Raw genomic sequence first — 24009 nt, forward strand, 5'->3', positions numbered from 1 at the left:
GGAATCACTGCTATCTCTTGGCTCCATGGAATCTTTTTCTGCGTGGAGGCCAATGAATATGCTCTCATGGATGTTGACTACAGTACAGTATTAATAAACTCTTGTCATACACTATATTTAATGTAACTGGCAATAAGGCAGCACAGCAAAGGGTCTATATCTACAGGCAGCCTGACCTAGAATGAAGCAAAGCATTCCTAAGCTTACTCTTGTATAGAAAAGCAAAGAACTGTCCATAGGTGCTTTGAAGTGACAAAAAATACATAGTGCCAGTTTGGGGCACCTTCCAACCTTCTGAGAAATCACTTATTTCTGCCAAATCCCACAGCAAGAGATAGAAAGAAAGAGAGAGAGAAGAACCACTGGCTCAGTTGTGATCACGTGACTTCAGTGTCACATACTACTTCTATCACAAGACATTACTCATTTATCAAGTTAAAATTTATTAGAAATGTTTGCTCATCTTGTGGAACACTCACAGAACAAGTTACTCATGATCCCAGGTTTTACTCATTGGCCTTGCATCATAAAATGGCCATTGATTAGGGAAATTGCCTTATACTGTGTCATGAAGGATGGTGACTCATCTTCTCAGGGTACCATCTACAAGCTGATGCCTTAGACATATCTTCCAAAAGCTGTTGCATTGCTTTATGGGCCAGCATTTTCTGGATGGTATGGAATAGGACCACTGAATCCCATGGTTATGTGTCCACCGCACATAACTATGATCTGATACAGTGTGATGTGGAATCCTGTGTCAGAACAGTAAGTACTCTGTAGAGCTTCAGATAGTGGCACTGATTGTAAGTGGATCTTTCCCTCATTAAGCCACCAAGAAGACCAGAGCCCTGGTTATTTGCATTGCTGGTATGACATTGAAGCTGGAAACCCCAGTAATGTATTCCCAGACTTCTTACCTATAGAAACTGAGACAATAAATGTGTGTTATTTTAAGCCATGAAATTTGTGGTAATTTTCAGTGCAATTTAGAAAACTAATACAGGCCCTGTGGACAAAAAAAAAAAAAAAAAAAAAAAAAGGCGTATCCAAATCTGAAACACTGTTTATTCTAGTCAGGATGAATTGTTGCTCTTCTAGGGTAGAAGAGATCCATTGTAATCAACTTGCTAACAAGTGGATAGTTGATATCAAGAAATGGTTCTACTTTGAGGGTTTAGTTTTGGTCTCTGTTGTTTGCAGATTTGACATTTGGCAGTATAGTTCCTGTATCAGCCTTGATGAATGCGGACAATGCTGCTGGGCCCATGCACAGTTCCAGTTCCCAACACCATGGCTATTCTTTTGACATAACCATTATGCCAGCACTTGGGTTACTAATAAAAGAGGTTGATGGATGTTCACTGGCTTTGTTATGCCAACCATTTGGCCAGTTAGTACATCCTCCATGGTGGATATTCTCTGGTAAGAATCAACATGCGATATAAAGACCTTCACTCTGTGTGACCATATTCATAAGTTCATAAAATGCCTCCTCTCCCAAACTTCTTGAGCCCGCCATTCTAATCCTTCCCCTTTTAGGACCTTGACCAAACATTCAAGCATGTTGCCACTGTCCATGAATCCATATATATTCCAAACTAGGACTTCTTTCTACACAAAGTGAATGACTAGGTACACCATTTAAATTTCTGTCTATTAGGAACATTTCCTCTCATTACAGGCTTTAAGGGCAGCCCCCAAGTGGGCTCTAGTACAGCAGCCATCTATTTTTAGCATGCCCTCACATATTGAGCTCTGAACCAGACAGGTCCTCTTTCTTCTTGATCAGCTAATGAAAAGTGTCATTCCTATATAGGCTTCCATGTGAGCTAAGGAAGGTGCACTGATAAAACAGTGGTGGGTGGATTCATGGGAATGATTCATCTGCTCAAGACCCTTGGTCATACTTTGGCTCTGTCAGTTCTTGACCAAAAATGTAGTACTTCCATTCTACACTGGATTGTTTTGGGCTCAGATCGTGATGGGCAGGCATTGCTGGCCACTTAGTCATGTGGTGTCCAAGGGTCAGTATCAGGTCTGGTAGAATGCAAAAAGCAATTTTTCAAGTGGTGTGAAGTTTTCTGCTGCAGAACATATAGTGCTTTCAGAACCCATGAGTTTGATATTATGATTTTCCTGTTGTGATTTGCCTTAAACTCCACACAACTTTTTCCACCACTGATAATTCTAATACCAGAAAGTCTGCCATATCATAAAGCCCAAAAAGAAGGGCTAGTTGCACTGCAGCCTAGACCTGCTGTGGAGCCCATTCCTGCTCAGAGTCTTACTCCTACCTGGACATCTTCAGTGTAAGCTGGTAAGTGGGTTAGAGCAGTACTCACATGTATGGAGCATGTCGCCTCCAGAACCCAAAAGGACCTACTAGGAATTGTGAGATATGCAATATATAATTTTCCATTTGCTTTGAAGGAAATGTCCTGACATCTCTAGACCATTGGACCCCTAAAATCTTTTCTGAAATGGTAGACCCCAAAATCTTCACAAACTGTCTATCTTCCATCCTCTGGAGCACATGTGTCTTTGCAAGTCTTCCAACAAAGTTGCCATTTCTTGTTTATCTGGTTTAGATTAATATAATGTCATTGATGTAGTGGGCCAATGTGTTGCTCTGCATCATTCTCTGACAGTGCAGGTCCCTTTGGACTATATTATGACATGGGACCGATGTGGCTCTGGAGAAAGATTGTAAATGTACATTGCTGTCCAGCCCATAGGAATGCAACTGCTCTATTGCATCTTCCAGATAGGAATTAAAACACATTCACCAGAGTAATAGATACATACCCTGTACTAGAAGCCAGGTATATCTGATCTAGCAAAGATACCACAATTGGTACAGCATTGCAGTCACTTCTAGTTGGATGAATTTGCATTAGTCCGATGTCATCCTCCAGGATCAGTCTGGTATTTGTAATGGTTAGAACGCTGAATTAAATAAGGGTATGATAGGGCCCACCACCCCTTGTCCTTTAGGTCTTCCATGATGGCACTGATTTTTGCCATTCACTCTGGTATATAATTGTTTTACTTGGTATTTATTTGGTTTTATTTGTCTGGGAGAAAAGGCCATTTGAAAGGCTTCTACTTGACCTTCTCTGTTATGATGATTCTAATCTCACAGATCAAGGAACAGATGTGGGAATTCTACCAAAAAGGAAGAAATATCTATTGCAAGTATATATGCTGAACTGAGAAAATTGGGCACAGTGCACCAATTTTGAGCTGGTATCTGAGCCAGAACTTTTCGTATTTCCTAGCCTTAGATACCTTCATGGTAAGGGGGCCATAAATGATACTTTGAGTCTGGGTCAACAGCCCTCAAAAATCTGGGTATTAGCTTTCTCCAGTGAGCAGCTACTCAAATAAATGAGCCTGGAGTCCCTTCGGGAAAGGAATAAGAGAATCATTACTGTATGCACTTTTTATGGTACTGCAGGGTCCTCCCTCAGGAATTTGGGGTCTGAAAACTGGCTCAGTCCAGAAACTCGGCAAGAGCTCATGACTTACTATTGGAGTTGTTCTCATCATTATGGTTATCCACTCCTGTATCCCTCTGATTTTATAGACTGAGAATTCCCTTGTTAACTACCTATCTTGCCCTTAGTGATGTGGATTCTCTTACCATCTCTGTAGCTCTCTGCCAGGGAGGGTTCTCTGGCTGCTACACCACACTTGTCTTTCAGCATGATAATTGCACATACCTTGCTGCTGCTGATAAAATGCCACTATCTGGCCTCTGTTATATCTGTATCTTATCCCTATTATTATCAAGTAAACTATGTCTATAACAGAATCTCCTACCATGAGCTCTGGTTTAAAGTAGATAGCCATGAAGCATTTTAGTGTTACTCTTGTCCCCTTCCAACTCACACCTTATTTAGGCCTTCCCTTGGAACACATTCAGGTGGCGGGTTTTGGCCTTACGTATATCTGCTATAGGACTCTCACTTCACTGGATCTTTTGATCCCTTCTACCATCATCCATGGCACTTTTTACTTCACGTGCTGTGGGCCCTCACTTCCTTTAAACTTCAAAGTACCATTATAGTAGCATATTAGCTTCTTCTCTTGGAGTCTTGACAGAGGGATACATCTTTATCACGAAACAGTGTTCCCTTATCAAAAAATTCTTCTTTCCAACTTTATGTTCTGCCCCCTTAATTCAACATCTTTTGGATCCAGTTTCCATACCTACTTTCCTGGGTCTCATATACATATAGACTGGATCTTACAAAACCTCTGGTCCAACCCTTCACTAGCTGGAATGTGCTGTGCCTTAATCCTCATGATTGTTTTGGTAACCAGGAGGGGAGGTGAAAATAGGTTCTAAGGGAAGGGGCACCTGCTGTCTTACTGGTCAGGGGCCCCTGCATGTCTTCAAATAAGGGAAGAGCATTGGCTTTTGACAGGGAAAAGTGGGCCACTTCTGCAGGTTCAGAGAGTCAGGGAAGTTGGGGAATTCAGTATTTTGAAGGGTATTGACCCAATGTCCCTCTCCTTCCCGGTGAGGACCCTACCTTGGCAGAGACAACTTGGAGTTAAAAATTCAACCTTCTCTGGAGATGATCTACTTACATTGTTAAGTCCTGAGTCAGATCCTCAGCTTTTTCACTTTCCAGCTGCAGGAGACTGGAGTCTCTTTATATGCTGCCAAGGGGGCCCTCTGGCTTTTATACTTCACCTTAATTTGGTGATTAATCACACTCAGCCTTTCATGTCTTCTCCAGTGCATGGATAGCTTGCAGTAAAAGCTATCCAATTCTGTAGTCCCTTAATTACTATTTACTCTGAAACTCTCAAGCACCTAAGATGTTACACTTTGCAATGCCTTCTCTTCTGTGGATCTCCCATCACAATTCAACATCAGGAAAAGTTTTAACAATTGCACCATTGCTACATACCACAGCTATTGATACCATATCTCCCACCAGTGATGGAGTCCTAATTACCAGCCAGCCAGGAGATAATTCAACTCCAAAATCCCATGTCAGAGCCTGCCTTCTAGGATCATCCCGGTATCAACTGTCATAGGTTGGATTTCCTACAAAAAAAGAAACTCTAAGGTTTGTATACAGGTGGTTTATTGGGGTATGCTCTCAGTTATGCTATGTGTAAGACTTGGTAGAGATGTCGAACTGTGATACAGTCACAACAGAGGCCTCAGCTTCAACCATGGGGTACCCTGAAGCTGGGCTGGTCCATCAGAAATCTCTCCCATTGAGGCATGGTTTTGTCATTGGTTTCAGGCTGGACCTGGGGAGGGTTGAAACTTTGGGGAAGATAATCTCCTTGGGCCAGCAGCAATGTCAAAGGAAGTGCTTGACTGTAAACAGCGGCAAGGAACACTGATCCCTGGGGAATGAATGAGTGCTTCTGTCTCAGTGAGGATCTGGTAAGTTAACCACATCCACTACGTGTGTCAACACGGGGTAAAGGAGGCCGAGGAGTATTAGGCAATCAATTCTTGGTCAGCTGTTCTAATGTACAAAATGTAAACTCGGATAAATACAGAGCAACAAAGGATTCTAAACCCTACTTGGCCTCCAACTTCAGAAAGTGTTACAAGACCCACCACGAAAGACAGAGAACACTCACCCAAACTTGGTCTTGTCCATCCTTGATGCAGCATCCTGGTCCTTTTTAGTCACATCCCTGCTGGGCAAGTGAGTGAGGAGGACTAGGATCCCAGACAAATAGGCAGGAAAATGGCTTTTTACTTAACAAATACTCTGGTCAGCTACTTTGCATATATCTGCATATTTTTTTCTTAACACTTTTATTCATCCTGTAAAACTTTATTCAGCACTGCAAGCAGAATTTTAAAAACAAAACATTTAAAATAAACCACGAAGCTCTAAAATGTAAGAGGAAGATATGAAAATACCTAGCACAACGCATGAAATTCACAGTCCTATTCCTCTGTAATAAACTCTTACTAATCAGTTCAGAGCTTTATAAAACAATAGGAGTGGAATGACAATGCTGTCATTTGTATATTCTCCCTCAGTTCTCTAATGGAAAGCCTTTTTTTTTCTCTGCCAAGTCATTCCTGACAATGTTAATGATTCACTATAAAGCAGTTTCTGGGCTATGATTTGTGACATTCAGACTGGTTAGATGGGAGGGCTCGGCAGGTTTCTGGGGAGTGTTTTGGATGCAGAAATGCCTTGAAGATAGCACTTTATTATATTTAGGACAAGTATGACATCCCACTTCAAGGAAGAGGCCCCTATACATATTGAGAAGGGATTTCTATGGTTTAAGTGGGGAGGAGAAGGTGGGTTTAAAAGAATGCGTCTGTGTGTTTTTTGAGGCGACATAAAGATAGGAAGCAGAGAAATGGAGGCAGGAGGCAGAAGGATTATGGATAATGGAAGAATTTTGCCTGAGGGTATATGCCTGCTTTGCCTATTCCTGTATAACTAGAATATTTATAATTCAAATACTTATCTTTAATAATTAAAAACCAAGGAATATTAAAGACAAAAGGTAGAGAATATTATGTACACATGTGTAGGCATCATGCATTAAATCCCCACCCTTGCAAAATACAGCAAGAGGTAGCTTTAAAAGGAGGTTAAAAAGTGAATATTTTAAAATGTCTTGAAAACAGAATTTCTAATTCACTCCAATTCTGCCAGGAGTGATACCCTTACTTCTGATTTCTACACACGCTATCAGTCATGGGGATAGGCACTAAAAATATCCAGCGTGGTGGTTTGACATCAGCACATCAACAATTAAAAAGTGGATACAAATATTTCAGGTTTTCAAAACTGCAAGGTTTTCCTCCAGATTTATGAAAACATTGGATTTGCACAGGAAAGGGAAAAGTCATTTTCAGTTGTTTTCACAGAATATTTAGTTGCACAGTCTATGTAAACTACTAGTTACAATGGAATGTAATATTCTACGACCGCCAGAAACTCTCTCTGATCTTCTGCCTCTTCTCAGACAGCAAAGAAACAAAGAAAAACAGCCCTTGCTGTGGATGGAGAAGAGTGTTTGAAAAGAGAAAGAGACCTCAACTGTGCCCCCCGGTATTATAAAGCTGTCAATTATAACCATGATTACAATGAAAATACTGAAATAAAAAAAATTATTTAAGGAAGGGAAAAAAAGGCCAACTGCATTTAAAAAGAAAAAAAGAGAGAAAGAACCACCGAAAAATACATTGTTCAATTTCAGCCTAGCAATTCTAAAGTAAATGAAAAATAATACAAACTAATGGAGCTCAGTTGTTTATATTACAGTCACAGAAAAAACAGAAGGCTTAGCAGCCAAAATATGAACAAATTAAGACACTGGGTGAAATGATCAGGTGTCATTGTTTTTGAAGAATGTGGCCTCTGTGGCACCAAGTTTCAACTCCTATATGGATCAGAGGTGTTACTATTTACACCTTTGCTAATTATGGCAAGGAAGAGATTAATGAAAAAGTAAATGCCCCTATCTTTTTACCTCCCCATCACACCAAGTAATTCCTAGTTGAACGTTAACTCAAGCTGACAATAATATGTTAGGGTGAAAAAGTAAGGAGGGGGACCCACAGATCTTTGTAGGCATAAAAAGAATGGTGATAATCAATGGCTAAGCATTGATTACAGTTTGCAATAAAAGTAAAAGATACAGTTAAGAGTCATTTTGTAAAATAGTCCATTTTTAGAACCGGGACTAGGCCTGGCTGCTGCCTGTACTTCATGTACTGATGATCTCAGGCAGAGCATCTTTCATCCCCCGGGGAGGCTGCCGCTCCTGCGCGACTGGAAACAACAGGGTATTGCTGACCGTAGCATCATCATCAAACCCAATATTCACCAAAAGACGTTGTGAGGTTCCAGCTGGGATTAACAGATCAGAAGAAAACAATGGTATACTGAATAGTAAATTTGGTGAAGTGAGCAAATAAAAAATCTTCTTCAAGGGGATCTTGTAAATTGAAAAGACATTTCCCAAGAATTACTGTATGTTGCCATGGCCAAAGATGGGAAGTTTGAATGAAAACTTCTCCAGATTCAGACTACCTACAGATCTGCAGGATTTTGAAACACGGCAGTTGTCTGTATCATCTGATAGTTGTCTTGTGCTCAGTATGTTTGTAGGCTCACAGAAAGGGGCCCTTATCTACTTCCACTCTTGCTGTTTGTCTTACATCCTTATTAGCTTTCCACAAAGTGCAATCATAATTAAATTCTAAAGCAAAGGATGAAGTCACCCGAATCATCATCCAACTAACTGCAAATGATGATGGTAAGAATGACAATGTTACTCTGCACTTCTTTAATTCTGGTTCGGCAGCATTTAACTCCCTGACCTCCTGCAGTTGTCAGTGCCACAGGCTGCTTAAATGCTGTGCAAAAGCATTTCTGCTTTATTTGTTCTAAATTTACTGGTTATTAATTTCACAGTGTGACCTCCTATTCGCCTATTACTTGGCAGATTTCACTCTAGCCTTCAAGAAGCTAAAGATTTCCATCAAGCTACTTTCTATTTCTCTGGGTTTTTCTGGCTTTTCTGGTTTTTCTGGTTCATGCAGTATAAATATCCATAGTACTTAGAAATTGATTTCATTCTTTTCTTTTAATAAACGTTTGCATTTTCTCAACCCCTTTCTCACAGATCTCAAAAAACCCAAAAAACAAAACAACCCCGCTTTTTTGCTGCAAAGGTTGTATAAGTGAATTGTCTTCATGTTTTGAGTAATTTAAAGCTTTTATTTGATATTTCTCTCATTCACACAAAGTGGGGGGTAGGGAATAACCTCTGTTACACTAGGAATAGAAAGACAGTGGCCATGTAAATTCACATAGCCGAAGGGTTTCTTTGATTTCCTCCATCTTTCTCTTGGAGTTGGGAACCTTCCACTTAGAATTCAGAGGGAAAACTGTCCATTTACTGCTGATCCACCGAACTTGGTGAAATTTTTGGCTTTTGTATCAGGAAGTGTATGTATATTGCAACTCAGGGTCTTAACAGTCTTCTGTATATGAATGTATGAATCTATACACTGGATGGTCTTGGGTAATTTCAGGCTCTGGAGATTGTGTGGCATCTGATGTCTTTTTGAGCAGCTGCACCTTTCTTCTAAGAAAACGAACCCTCCGTACTGACAGCCCAATCCTAAAAGAGCACACCATTCCAGCTCCATCATATTTACCTCCTCATACTCCATCCACACAGGTTATAGGGGGTTTGTATGAGAGCTGTTTCAGAAGAATGGTAAAAACTAGAAAACAGATAAAAGGTGCAGAAAAATAATGAGTAAAGGTAGTTCCAGATCAGATATTCAAAAATATAAATATTGCAAACAGGAGAGTCAAGTCACTGCTTTAGCAACATAGAGAAAGCCTTTATTTGTTAGACTATCATACAGACTGAGACAGAGAAAGAGGGAAGATAGATGGTACTAAACAGCTAGAGGGTAAATGAGGGACCAAGTGCCTGCAGAGCCTGAGGAGACCTGCACTCCTTTCTTGAAGAGCCTATCTTTGCTCCAGTAACTTTCTTAAGATTTCTTGGAACTCTGTGCTCTGAAGCTTAACGTATAACATTGATAGCAATGAATTTTATATGAAAACATTTATTTCAGATATTTTTATCTTAGAAATGAAACAGGCACATGCCACATACTCCATGTACATATATGTCATTAATATTGTAAGAAGCAGGCAAAATAGGATAAAGGTATCTGTGCCCCATATAATGCATATTCCTCAAAGGGCACATCAGCAAAGTCTTATTTCTGTGAAAGGATTACATGTAAGTGGTTTTGATTTTCCAAACTCATTTATAGCTGTTATTTCATATTCTCACTATGTCGTAGAGTTGGATTACTGTTTTTCCCCAATTTCTACAAAGTTGGACAGGAGGTAAGGCAGCCTGAAGGCGGCTAAAGCAGGAAAAAGTTTAAGGTAATAAAGATGGCACCAGGTTCTGTAAAATAGGATGGCCCAACCTCCCCTCCTCTGCGCTAGATGATTCTTTTTTTTTTTTTAATTTTTTTTCAACGTTTATTTATTTTTGGGACAGAGAGAGACAGAGCATGAACGGGGGAGGGGCAGAGAGAGAAGGAGACACAGAATCGGAAACAGGCTCCAGGCTCTGAGCCATCAGCCCAGAGCCTGACGTGGGGCTCGAACTCACGGACCACAAGATCGTGACCTGGCTGAAGTTGGACGCTTAACCAACTGCGCCACCCAGGCACCCCTGCACTAGATGATTCTTTATCTTGAAAACTTCATACTAAGTAGTATAATTTTACATTAAGCAAATCAAAATGGCACAAATATGCCATCTTCTTTCCAAACATACCCTGAAGACTATTTAATAGATTGCTAGAAGCAGCTTCTTCAAGTTCCCAGGATTTCTGTTGGAAACAAATAAGAATGAATAGAGACATTGGTAAGATTCTGGCACATTAGGATTATTCTCAAATTGACTGATGGACTATAAATAATAAGCAACTATTAGTAATGCATCATTAAATTGGGGACAGTGGGGTTCTGTAGGGATAGGTTTGGGACCAGTACTAAATGAAATGTCCAAATTAATGCCCTGATGGGAAAAGTAAATAGCTGTGAGCATACCAAAATTGAAAGAAGTGCAAGCACAATGGAAGATCTTAGGTGGAAAATTTTAAATGGAATGAGATTTAATTTAGATAAATCTATAATAAGTTGCTCATGGGAAAGTAATTCCCATTTGAGTAATAACAAGCAAAATTCTCCTAAAAGACCAGTAAAGTAGAAAAAGGATTGAGTGTAGTGGTTAATATTTTCTGAGCATTAACAATGAACAAATCACTGGGGAAATATTTTGAGTTAAAACCATTTCTCCAGAATTTTACTATTTTAAAACGAACTGTAAATTTTAGTTCCAAACTATTGTTGTTTCATGTTCACTGGTTTGTTAAAATAAATGACTGGTGTTCACATCCATGACTTCAAACCATCTGATCAGTAGTTCCACCTTTATTTGATGCCTGGAGTTCAGAACAAATGATCCTAAAGGTTGATAAGATCAACTCTTGCAAAAGTCCAAACAGACCCATCGCACTTAAATTCCTCCACTTCAAAACAGAAAGCGAAGAGCAGTAAACTGGTTCCAAGAGAGAGGAGACTGGTTTCAGCTCTGGTAGTATCAATCACAAATAAATGGCAAATGCACAATTGTAAACTTAGAGGCAGTTGGTATTGCTTTAAAAAAAAATCCAGTACACACAGCTCACAAAAGATGCTCAATAATTGTAACACAGTCAAATTAAAATTAAGAAAATTTGATCTGATTATTTTGCAATTTTGAAAAAAAAATGAAAATTAAACTTTAGCACCATGCCATGAAGACATGTGCCAACAAGCCCATTTCTTTCCTCCTTGCCCACAGAGCCATTTACTGGTTATTATGCCAGCATGGCCTTGGATTCTGCCCAGGGTGGAGGTCCAAACATGAAAATTGAACAGTAGCTAATTCCATAAACTTATAAATTAAGTTAGTATATTCTTAAAAATGATCCACTTGCCAAATTTCAGTTTATTTTTATTATATAGTAATTATGACTATGTAAACCAAATAGGTTTTTAAGATTTTCTCTTCTTTCTATGCATTAATAGAAATGCGTAGAATTGCTATAGAATTCTGTGACTAAGTATGAAACTCCCCAGAATGGAGAAGAGCCATGCCTCTAAGCCAAGATTGCAGTGAGTGATTCTTGAAGCACACAGAAGGGGGATCAGCACTATAGGGCAAAGAGCTTTAATCAGTGAATAATCCATAGAACAAGCTGTCATGGAACAAGGTGTAACAATTCCTAGCTGTACTTATTTAAAGTTTTCATTCTTGGTACAAAATTTAGATGATGAAAAAAATGGGAATATTTACATTTTTACATAATACACTTATGTAAATTAATGATAAATACTTATTTTTCTCCATTGTTCAGAGCTCCAAAAAGTACTGGGGCTAAAATGTATCGTTTGAAATTGTCATGAAAAACTGGATAATGTTATTTAATTTTTTTAGTGTTTATTTATTTTGGGAGAGAGAGACAGGGAAAGAGGGGGAAAGAGACACCATGAGTAGGGGAAGGGAAGAGAGAAAGAGGGAGAGAGAAAGAATCCCAAATAGGTTCCACATTCAGCATGGAGCCTGACGTGGTGCTCCATCTCATGACCACGAGACCATGACCTGAGCTGAACTCAAGAGTCGAATGCTTAACTGACTGAGCCACCCAGGCTCCCTGTTAACAATATTTAATTACTCTCTAATACTGGCCCTCTTTCTGATGTCAGTGAACAAAATTTACCAATATCCAATTTCTCAGAATTTTCATGGGCAAAAAATGACTTTAATTTTAAGAAGTTGAAGATGGTGCAATAGTGACGTTGTTTTGGATGTCATCTGTTTACTGCAGTGAAACTGGACTCTTGGACAATTTTCATTGATCCAGCTCAGCCCAAATTCTTGGTATCTCAGTTGTAATTGTAATTATTCCTGGATAATGCTTCTGGCTATCAAACTGTGTGAATGTCTGGGTTAAATGTTTCTATCCAGAGAGTTAGTTCTAATTTTGCAGAGGTACCCCTCAGTTAGAAAAAGAGAGCCTTGCAGAAAATGTGCTTATCAATAGGTTTCCAGAAATTCCTTTCTTCTTTAAATTCCATTGTAATGTCAGAAATATACTGTGCTGTTGAGATAGATATATGCCATTTATTTCAAGATAAATATTTTGGTGTGGCAGTTTGCTTGCTTTTGAGGACAGTTAGTATACCTTGAGGTGATAGTCTCCAGGTGCCAGTTCTGTTTCAGGCACTATCTGAGAAAATGCTATGACGATGGCACCCCCAGTTGAAGCAGTGACAATGTCACATCATTGTCCTGCTGACATTGTGTCTCTACTCCATGTACAATAGACTCCTTACACTGAAGGAAACAGAAGCCTCCAAAAAAACAAAAGTGACCACAGCCAAGCATCTGTGGGTTGCAGATTCTTCATCTTTAAACGTTTCTCACCTATTTGTAAGTTTAGTCATTAAAAATAGTTTGCACTGTGGGGCTCACCTATGATTCTGTGTACATACCTGTCATTTACATTGTTCCCTCTACTATTTCAAAGAATAGTGTGACATGAGAGCCTTTGATAATACTTGAAGCTAATTTCCAAAAATAAAGAGAATGCTAAAATGAGGTCATCAAACAATATTTGAAAGTAGCCCACAATATAAAAAATATAGTTTCAAGATCTGTTCCAAAGAAAGCCACATTAGAAAGTAGTGGCATGGAGTGTGGGCAGGGGGTAATATAATTCACATCTCCTGTTATGCAAATTGTTATATACTGTTATACTGTGTAGATACAAAATAAAAACACATGCAAAACACACTTGTAGAATTAGGTATATCTCCTCAAACTTTTGTTAGGAGCTCCTTCACACTCAAGATGACACTGAACAGACATATCGATATATACCAGTCAGCCACTGGATGTAAAGGTCACACAAAAAAAGTGATGATCCAGTGTACAAATATGACTATGGGCAGTCCCTCGAAGACATGTTTTCTGGAATCCTAAGAAATCTAGTTCGCAGTTTAAAAATTTTATGTATCTGGGGCACCTGGGTGGCTCAGTCGGTTAAGCGTCTGACTTCAGCTCAGGTCATGATCTCACAGCTCGTGGGTTCAAGCCCCACATCGGGCTCTATGCTGACAGCTCAGAACCTGGAGCCTGCTTCAGATTCTGTGTGTCCCCCTCTCTCTGCCCCTCCCCCGCTCGTACTCTGCCTCTCACTCCCTCTCAAAAGTAAATAAAACATTAAAAATTAAAAAAATAAAATAAAAATGTTATGTATCTCCCAGTGTTCAATATTAAATTCAGGAACACATGGAAAAAAATTCAAAAAATATGGACCAGAACTATTGCTTCACAACATCATGATTAGTAAAATACATATCTCTAAGTCTAAGTTAAGTTACTTTCTTAAATTAATAGAAAACGGATTGCTTTGCGCAAACCTCGATCATGCATCTTGCAATGTAGTGGTTGACTACAGGTCTTGGGCTTGGTGGGTTATATTTCCCCGGAGTAGAAAGTATTTATACTCTTAAGAAAAGTATCTCTACAGTGTCATTCAGTGCAAGGTGTTTTTTTTTTTCCATGATCCATCTATCTGAACCTTCTCAGTGTGACTCCAAAGTCTTCTTTCTTTACCCTCATTCTCTGTGATTATGAACAGCCTAGACAGATCCAAGGAAGTCATAAAATCAGGCAGTAAGATGTAATGCATCAGAGATACTTATTTATATATTATAGACTTTTGAAGATTCATTAACTAAGCTGATCATGTGAGAGTGAATAACACAAGACCTGACACAGAGTCAGGCCTTCCGTAAAATGTTCATTTATTTCCTTCATCTGTTCCCACCCTCCTTCATTCAGTCTTTCTCTCCCTTGCTAGCCATCATCTTGTTTCTGCATCACTACATTATAGGAGGCAGTCTAATCTCTTGGTTATGGCGATGGCTGTGATCATTATCAGCCTCAGTTGTGGAATTTGGGATACATGTAGCATCTGGGCTCCACTTTCTCTAGTTGTTCATTGTCTGATCCACTGTTTGCAAAGGGAAGTTGCAAGAATCAATAGCATGATAGTAAGGCTTTTCCCTCTTCGTATTCTGTGGGGTTTTGTGACCTTCAAATATTTCATATATTAAATAAATATATGCTTCCTCAGAATCCACAATAAGGCCTATGAAAGTATACAATACAGCTCAAGGGTAAGTTCACATCATATAATACCTATTGTATATACAGTTTAGGAAGTTGTATGTAAGAAAAACTTGCCAATGCTAACTTAGGTCCAACAGTGAATGTATCTGCAGGATAAGAAGGAAATCATGACAAATTACAAAGCTTAAAGAATGACAAGTACCACAAACCCCACAAAGTCCAGAAAAATAATATAATGTTTCTACTCATTAACTGTCTGACATCTCCTCTGCAGTGCCACTTTTTGGCTGCAGACTTCTCCATATGACAATAATTTCATAATAGAAGAGAAAGATAATGCATTCTTTCATATAGCATGTTTATCAAAAATGTTTTTTTCTTAGTTTAGTAAAGCTTTGGTCCATTTTTCTCTGTCAGTGGAAATTTTGATGTGTTGCATCATCTTGAACCACCAGACTCCACCAGGAGAAGGCATGTTGAGCAAGCTAAAACAAAACCCCATACATTAGGATGCAGAAACAGGTGACTTCACACGGTCAAACTCATTGTTCCGAGTCTTATCACAGGCTTATGTCTAGAGTATAAATTGTCTTTTGCATCATTCGTATCATCATAGAAAACAAATATGCCTTATTTTATAATTGTATAAGCTGCTTAATCAAGTGTAGTCTGTTTTGACCAGGTTTCAATGAGAATTGAATTCTGCACTTATTGTTTTACACATCTGAGAATTGGAAGAATATCCCACAAACTAGTTCTGGCTCTTTACATTTAAATCTTTTCTTTTTTTCTTCCATGACCTACATCCTCTTGGTACTGTAGGACAAGTTAATATTACAGTTTTCCCACTGGCTCTTGTTCAAGACCCAAGGTGAGCTGGTGGGGTGGAAAGTAAGAGTACTCAGGGTAGCCATTCTTACCCTAGGATAGCTAGAAAAAAAAACTATATGTGAAAACAACTTTGAAATACAAAAATAACCACCTAAACCGAAATCAAGTGTATAACAATCTGAAATTTCTTTTTAGCCAGATCCACCAAAATGCTAATCTAACACCACCTGACATGAAGGAAGGTGTGACTTGGGGGGAGTCAGAATGGAAACAGAGAGCAGTCATAACTGATTACAATTAAAATCATTTAATTCAGCAAATTTTCCAAAAGCGTATGACCATGGGAACACATCACTTGAGCACCTTCCATGGAAGGAGTTCACAAATGTGTAGGAGCTGGAAGTGGAAAGCTTCATTGACTTCATGGTGAATCTGCCTCCAGTAAATGGTGAAAAGAAAAAGATTTGGGGTCAGACTTACACCAAGCTTTCAATCCCTTTCTGGTTGTGTGACATTCACCAAGTCCCTGAGCCAATCTAAGCCTCAGTGTCCTCACCTGGAAATGGATATGACAAAACTTGCCTTCTATGACTGTTACATTTAAATGTAAATTTATGTACATAAGTTTCATATTCTAAGAACTCAATAATTGGTAGCTATGTTAACTCAATAACACATCTTTTTACTAGATTAAATGTTCAGAATTTGTCACCCCTTACAAGATAACCTCTGCACTATTGCCTACAATAAACCTTAAGTTTCCAGCAGCTATCATCCTACATCTGTTTATTTATTCTCCTATCCAAGAACATGCTTATCTTTCTCTCACGTTCTAATCCAAAGCCTATGTATCTTTCCAGAGGCAGCTGAGATGTTACCTGTTCTTTCCAGTTTTTCAGATTTTTCAGCACTTGCTGTTGAGTTTATTCTTTGAAGGTTATCACAGCACTGCCCAATAGAAATATAAGGTGGGCTGCACCTGCAATTTTGAGCTTTATATAGCTAGGCTAAAAAAACTAAAATTATTAAAACCAGGTGAAATTCATTTTGATAATATTTTTACCTAACCCAACATATCCAAAATAGTACTTCAACATGTAATTAATATTTTAAAATTATTAATGATATTACATTCTCTTTTTCATATTATGTCTTCAAAATCCAGTGTGTATTTTCAGTTCATAGCATTTTGTGTTCACAGTAGCCACAGTTCCAAGTACCTGATAGCCACAGCTATCTAGTAGCTGCCATATTGGATAACATATGTGTATAGTGTGAATAGTTTGCACCATACTGTTTTATATATAATTACGGAGTGTCAGTATGTTTGCTGGTGTTTCCTAGGTATCAGTCCTTTCGCAGCTAGTTGGTAGGCTCTTTGAAGAACCTTCGAGTTCTGTATCTCCGGGTTGCAGTGACCAAACACAGTGGTCATTGAGTAAAGGTTTGCCGCTGAACGGTTTGGATGCATTTAGAAATCCTAGAAGGGAAAATGCAACAGACAATGCGATTTCTTTCCATTTGTACTACTTTTATCACTCTGTGTTGTTTATCCCAGGATGTAAATTCTCAGAGTGTGTGGAATAATGCCATTTGAAGACAGGTATTAATAAATCTGCTCTGGCACTAGTGTAAATAATGCAAGAGGCAAAAACAAGAGGGAATATTGCATGTGGTAATACTTTTCTTATGGAATAAATAGATTAAAGTGCTTCTAGGTATGAATGAAGAGCAATATAATCTCACCACCACACGTAAAAGTAGGGCTCCAGGTTTTTAAATGTTTACTTCCCAATGATCAAAAAATAGTAGTTCGCTTTTGATTTGCAACTCTGCTGTTGAAGTAGAGGCTGCTTTCAAGAAACAACCAATGGCATACCACATCTACTGTACTATGTGATACTCAGCTCTTTCCGCAGACCTTTGACACTATGACCTGGTAGAGAATTTGTCACATTTCTGGCCTGGACATTAAAAAAAAAAATAGATAAGAGTCAAATTATACAGCACAAACACAGAAGACTTCAAGACCATATAAACTCGCATTTCAGTAACACTATAGATTCAGATAGAAGCTACATTTCCAACCATAGTCTCTGTTTCTTATAGGGATATAAGAAGACAGTTTATAATATGGAAAGCCATTCCAAGTTACAACGAAAGGAGCAGAGATTTTAAAATGTATGACTCGTAGAGTCACTTAAAATCCTGGAAAAGGGCATTTTGTCATATTATCTAAAAGAACAGCAACAAACAAAAACTTAAAATATATCCTTAAAATATGTCCTGATCATTAAGTTGACAGCAATCAGCACTTTCCATGTTATATTACATTATTTGACTGAAAATGTGTTTTCTCATGTCTTTTTCTATATACAACAAAGGTAAAGCAAAGTAGAACACTGCAAAGAATTTACATCCACTTTCATGTTGAAAAGCTGCTTCTCAAACATATCTCACAAAATATGTCCACAGACGCAACTAAAGACAACTTTTAATTACTTCTCTATGTTGGAGCATTTCCTTTAATTTTCTAATTTTCAGCTTTCCTGCCAAAATTCCAACAAAAGTTTTGAGCAGATTTTATTTTCTTCATCATTCGTTTCTGCTGAGCAGAGAGACTTCTTCTTTCTCTAAATTCCCTGAGCAAGTTCTGTATGGACACAAACTTGGTATTTACCATAATCTTCTATTCATTATGGTTCTTTTTCAACATGCCTATATCTGAGCTCTATGATACAGTTATAAGTTTCTTGAAGTCATAGGCTGTGTCTTATTCATCTGTAGCTCTCAGGAGGGCCTTGGATAGAAGAAACATTCAGTAAGTGTGCTCGAAATCATGATGATTTTGATCATGATTTACGGGAATGTTACAGAAGACCAATGACATGTTATAGCAATGTCAGCCATTATGAATGCACAGTCACATTTTTATATTCCAATTCCATTCCTTGACCATCTTTTTAAATAAATGTGCCTAGTGTTTCATCAGCATTTTCTTTCCAAAAACCCAAGTTGAGTGTATTTTTAAAAATTGAAATAAAAACTTTAAAAGTCTAATTATATTCTAGCATCAAAGCTTTTTCTCCCTTACAGTTATATTTTAAGTGTTTTTTAGTGTTTTTAGTGTCTAGCCATAGTTAAGATTCCAGTTTACAAATACATATCTACTGTGGGTTTTTTCCAAATTTAATAATATCCTGAAACCTAATTTTGTGTATTGGATTCATTTAAAATGTGGTTGCTACTCAACAATTTTGGAGGAAAGTAAATTACATCAGACGTCACATTTAAACTAAACCCAGAAGTTAAAACTCTCTATAAATAAGAAAAACAGAAAGACTTCAAATAAGGAGCATGAAAGCCAAAGGAAGTTAATGTGCAGCACAAAGTCATTTGGCCTCGTGAACACCCTGCCCATTGGATTCAGCTGTAAGAAAATGGAGCATGTGAAATGCACAGGGGGCAATGCAAGTATATGGGCTTACTGATGCCAGACTACAGTAGTGGCTTAAGAGTAAGAGGCCATTGATGAGAAGAAGGTTTGGATTAACTGTGGCCTTGAAGTTACCCCTGGAAAGTGAGTAACATTCAGTTATGAGAGGTGCATTAACCTCTTCAGACCACTAGGGTTCAAAGTGTTCCATAAGGGGTAATTTATTAAATGGGTCCTAATTGCTTGGTAATGTACCTTCCAAAAGTCACTCTCTGTGCTATGATTAGGCCTGGGATTTGCCAAGTGCTGTCATTCTCTTTGTAACTCCATAATGGAACTCTAGGATGTGGGAAGCAGATCCATTGAACAGCTATATATCTAATCGGGGTTCAGAGTCTTACCAACAGAGCCAGGCAGCCTTTCATTTAATTGTCCAGTGTGTAAACACAGAGATACAAAATTGATACACCTCGTAGTAAAATACAGCCTTTACCAAGTACATATACATTTTAATAGAAAAAGGGTAACTTTTTTTTTAATTAGCAAAGGTTGACACATTTTTAAGGTTTGTACATTTATTCCATTTCATTAGATTCTCTGTTAAATGTATGAAAATAACCCTGTTTTGTTTTTGTCATCTACAAATAAACGTTCTTTTGCCCTCTTTGTTTCAGATGAAGGGCAGGCAACATGACTGACTTTTTGGGTTCCAACAAAAAACAGTGTCGGTTTTACCAGCCCATCGACTGGTATCACAGATACACACCAGGACTACTTTGGCCCTAGTTTTGTTAATTAGCAAGGCCAGCAGAGGGAGTGCAAGAGCATTGTTACAAAAACAAAATAAAAAAAATAAAATAAAATAATGACAGTGATAACTAGAAGTAGAAAATCTGACATTAAACTACAGAGTATCATATGAAGGAATCTAAATATAGAAGGAGCATTGGTACCATCATATAGGTAACATGCTAGAACCAAAGAGACAGGCTGCTAGTCACTGTCATAGTCTTGTATTTGTGAGCTCCTGAAAAAAGCTGTGCCTCACTCTTTCAGTCTTGAAAATGGCTGCTACAGTAGCTTCTATTAAGATAGGAAAGGCTTATACAGACAAAGACAGATACCATATGTTTTCACTCTTATGTGGATCCTGAGAAACTTAACAGAAACCCATGGGGGAGGGGAAGAAAACAAAATGAGGTTAGATTGGGAGAGAGCCAAAGCATGAGAGACTCTTAAAAACTGAGAACAAACTGAGGGTTGATGGGGGGTGGGAGGGAGAGGAGGGGAGGTGATGGGCATTGAAAAGGGCATCTTTTGGGATGAGCACTGGGTGTTGTATGGAAACCAATTTGACAATAAATTTCATATATTAAAAATAAATAAATACATTCTATATGGTTGCTAAAAAAAAAAGATAGGAAAGGCTTTTGTTTTCCTTAGAAAAGAATTATTACTTACATATTGGGGAATTATTGTCACAAGAAAGAAGCTGGTATCTGTTCTATCAGAACTCTGAGTCACTTCTTAGTTCTGACCATGAGTGAAACACACCTTGGTCATATCCCCTAATGCCGTGAGAACAGGGGTTTGATTAGATCATGGGGGTTAGACACATTTTTTAACACGAATAAATAAAAATGATTAGGTTTTAGAGTAGCATGGGGATGCCTTTTCATCAGACAGAAATTATGTATTCCAATCCCATACTTCGTTTTACAACTCCTGTTCCAGACCATTTAAGGAAGTTACACATTTTCCAAACATATTTTCAGACTATTTGTTACAACAGAGTCCTTTTCAAATCCACTGCTTGATGGTTTATAGTTATTTAGAACCCCAATTTTACCCTTAAGGGAATGTGCTGGAGTTGTATTTTCCATAAGTCTTCAGTGGTGTTTCTTATGAGATCATTTGTGTGGCCCTCATAACCACTTTTCTCCGAAAGGCATCTTTGACAAAATGATAACCAAAACAAGCCAGCCTTTATGCCATACTAAGCTAAATAAAACCTTTCTTTGTTCTAGAAGTTTGGGATAATCTTGAGGATAGTGCAACTTGCCTGGAAGTTTACCAGGAAAATAGTTTGGAAAGTAAATATTCACTTCTGCTTTCTCCAGTAGATGTCACTTTCTGTACATAGGATATCAAGATATATAAGATGCACAGTATTCCTTACAATGATGTAAAAAATAACTTTGGGTTCAAGCCACATGTAACAATTTTTTAGTCTTTTATTGGTATTTTCTAGTGTTAGGAAACTTAAGGAATACTAAAGGCAAAATGAATGCTATTAATTAACTGTCTTGCCATATTTCCATCTAGTCTTAGCGATGGCCATTAAGCATACATAGCACATGATGCAGTAATGTTAGTGCATTTTCAACAGTTATCGAAAGCTAAGCATTATTCCACATCACAGCATAAAATTAATTCGCCAAAAACAAACATGGTTCCTGAGTAAATAAGCAGTCATTAATAATATGCTACATACTTACCAAGAATCTAATTAAATATGAGTTCACATGACCTATTATGATTTCAAGAGTTTTTCTTCCTGTGTCCTCTCCATCATTTTGATATTCACATTGGCCTTCATATGTCCTAGAAAAAAATTTTTAGTTCTCCACAAAGTGTTTCAGTATATATATAGCAAGAGGTATCAGCCTTGGAAGGAGAGAGAGAGAGAGAGAGAGAGAGAGAGAGAGAGAGTGCAATAGAGAGAGAGGAAAGAAAGGAAAGGAAAGGAAAGGAAAGGAAAGGAAAGGAAAGGAAAGGAAAGGAAAGAAAAACAATTACAAACCTTAAAAATAGCATTTTTATGGCATCCACATGTACAAGAATGAAAATCAAATGATGGAAGAATATTAATAGTTAGAATTAAATTAATTCTTGCTAAAATACTTCCAAAATGCTCTTTGCATTTCTAAACATAAGCCTCATTATGCTGTTCTATTTGTATTTCAGCACAGTTGAATTTTATATTTGAGTTGTTTTAATAGATGACTTTGAAATGACAGAGGAGTGTACATTTTTGTTTCTTATTGATCGAAGCAAGATTTTGCTTGTAGCTACTATAACTTGAAATAATAGGAAAGGCTGCAGAGGCTTTTTAAAATGTTGATGTCTGGGTCACATCTGATTTAGTCGTTGTATTGACAAATGTGATTTGATAATTGCCAAATTAAGCTCCAGAGAAAATTAGTTAAACAACTACTTTTATTTTTAGATGCTTCAAACAAAAGATATGAAGTTTGGTAGCAAATAATGATAGGGTGCTAGAACAAAAATTTCCTAAGAAGGCAAAATGGGCATGTGGATTTTACAAAACAAAGGAATCTATCTGGTCATCAAAATAAACAACATCCAAAACAGTCCCTTTGGGTGTTAAGTATTTTGTGCGGGGAGTAAACCCAAAGAGCTCGATTCTTATCTGAGGTAGAGATTTCTTGACATGTTAACTGGGAAATTCTACCATTCTTGTGTACTTGGTTAAAACAAAGTGATTATAGGCTTTGAGTAGTAAAGGGATTTTAGAGGCTTTCACCTTTAGGCTACTGATTCAACTCCATTTCAGGATGAGGAGATCTAAATCCTGAATGTACCGAGGCCTTGGAATTTACTTTTAATTCGGCCTGAATTAGGATCCCATTTCATCCTAAAGCCTAGGGCATTTTTTTTGCAATGATTCAGAGAGAATATGGTTGCCAAAAGAAAAGTAAAGATTGAACAGGAAGAATACAAAAAAAGACACCTAGTAACGACTAAGGTGAATTCCCGAGGAAATAGACCCTGCTGATGTCTCTGCTGAGTATTGTCAAGAATGGTATCAGCTTTCCACTGTTCTCAGTCTTTTGCTAGTATTGATCAATAAATATTAATCTGGAATTTGGAAAGGAAATGATGCTATGGTAATTAACCATCTTGAACATGAAGACAACTGGTTGATATCATGTGGCCGAATTACTGTGCTTTGATTTGAACTCCAGGAAGGGCTGTGCAAAACCCACACCCTCACTGCCAGGCTTCAGTAGTCTTTTCCTGTGTAAAACAGAGTCAGTGCTTCACATAGGCTGTTTGCACAGCCAGTATCACTTAAAAGAAGTCTTTGGAAGAGCTGGAATTCCTTGGCACCATACTTAGGTCTTTTTATCCTTCCTTTTTCCCCATAGTACTTAATACCCTATTTACTTGATAGATTGGAACAGAGAACTCAGAGAAATAGTCCATTGCTTAATTCCATAGCCCTAACATTTTAAAAAATAATGATTTCATTACCATTGTTTGAATCATGTCTTATAATTCTCTCCTTTAAATAATTTATCAAATAATAAGTGAATTCAAAATAATATCTATAGCATACATGTAAAATATACAAATAACTAAGTAAACAGAATGGACATGTGAGTTCTGTACCGAACTTAGGAAATGAAATGTACCAGTACCTTTGGAACCTTAAGTCTCTCTCCAACCTCTTCCTTTCCCTCACTTTCCCTATAAATCACATCTTCTTGAATTTTGTGTTAACCAGACTCTTGTTTTTCTCTCTCTTTTTAAAAATAAATGCTTCATAGAGATTTGATTATTGACTATTTATTTAGAAAAATACAGTAAAATTTTTGAGAAAGTTGATGCATATAAGCAATTTTGATCAGTTAAAAATGTTTATTCAACCAAGATGGCCTGTATTATTAGCATTCAATTACAAAATACCAAAATTTTATGGAGTGTAATAATTTACCTGCATAATCACTAAAATAGTATACAGTGCTCTGCGCATAAATTGCACCTTTAATAAATGATGCTTTCAAATAAATAAAAATAAATGATGCTTTCAAACGTATAGTAAAAGACTTTGGATCCCAGGAAGGATTTCTAAGGAAATGTGTTATATATATCCTTTTCTGGAGGCTTAAAAAATTTTGTTTTAAAATTTTTTTTTTTTTCAACGTTTATTTATTTTGGAGACAGAGAGACAGAGCATGAATGGGGGAGGG

This window comes from Prionailurus bengalensis, chromosome B3, assembly GCF_016509475.1.
Source record: "Prionailurus bengalensis isolate Pbe53 chromosome B3, Fcat_Pben_1.1_paternal_pri, whole genome shotgun sequence".
Taxonomy (NCBI): Eukaryota; Metazoa; Chordata; class Mammalia; order Carnivora; family Felidae; genus Prionailurus; species Prionailurus bengalensis.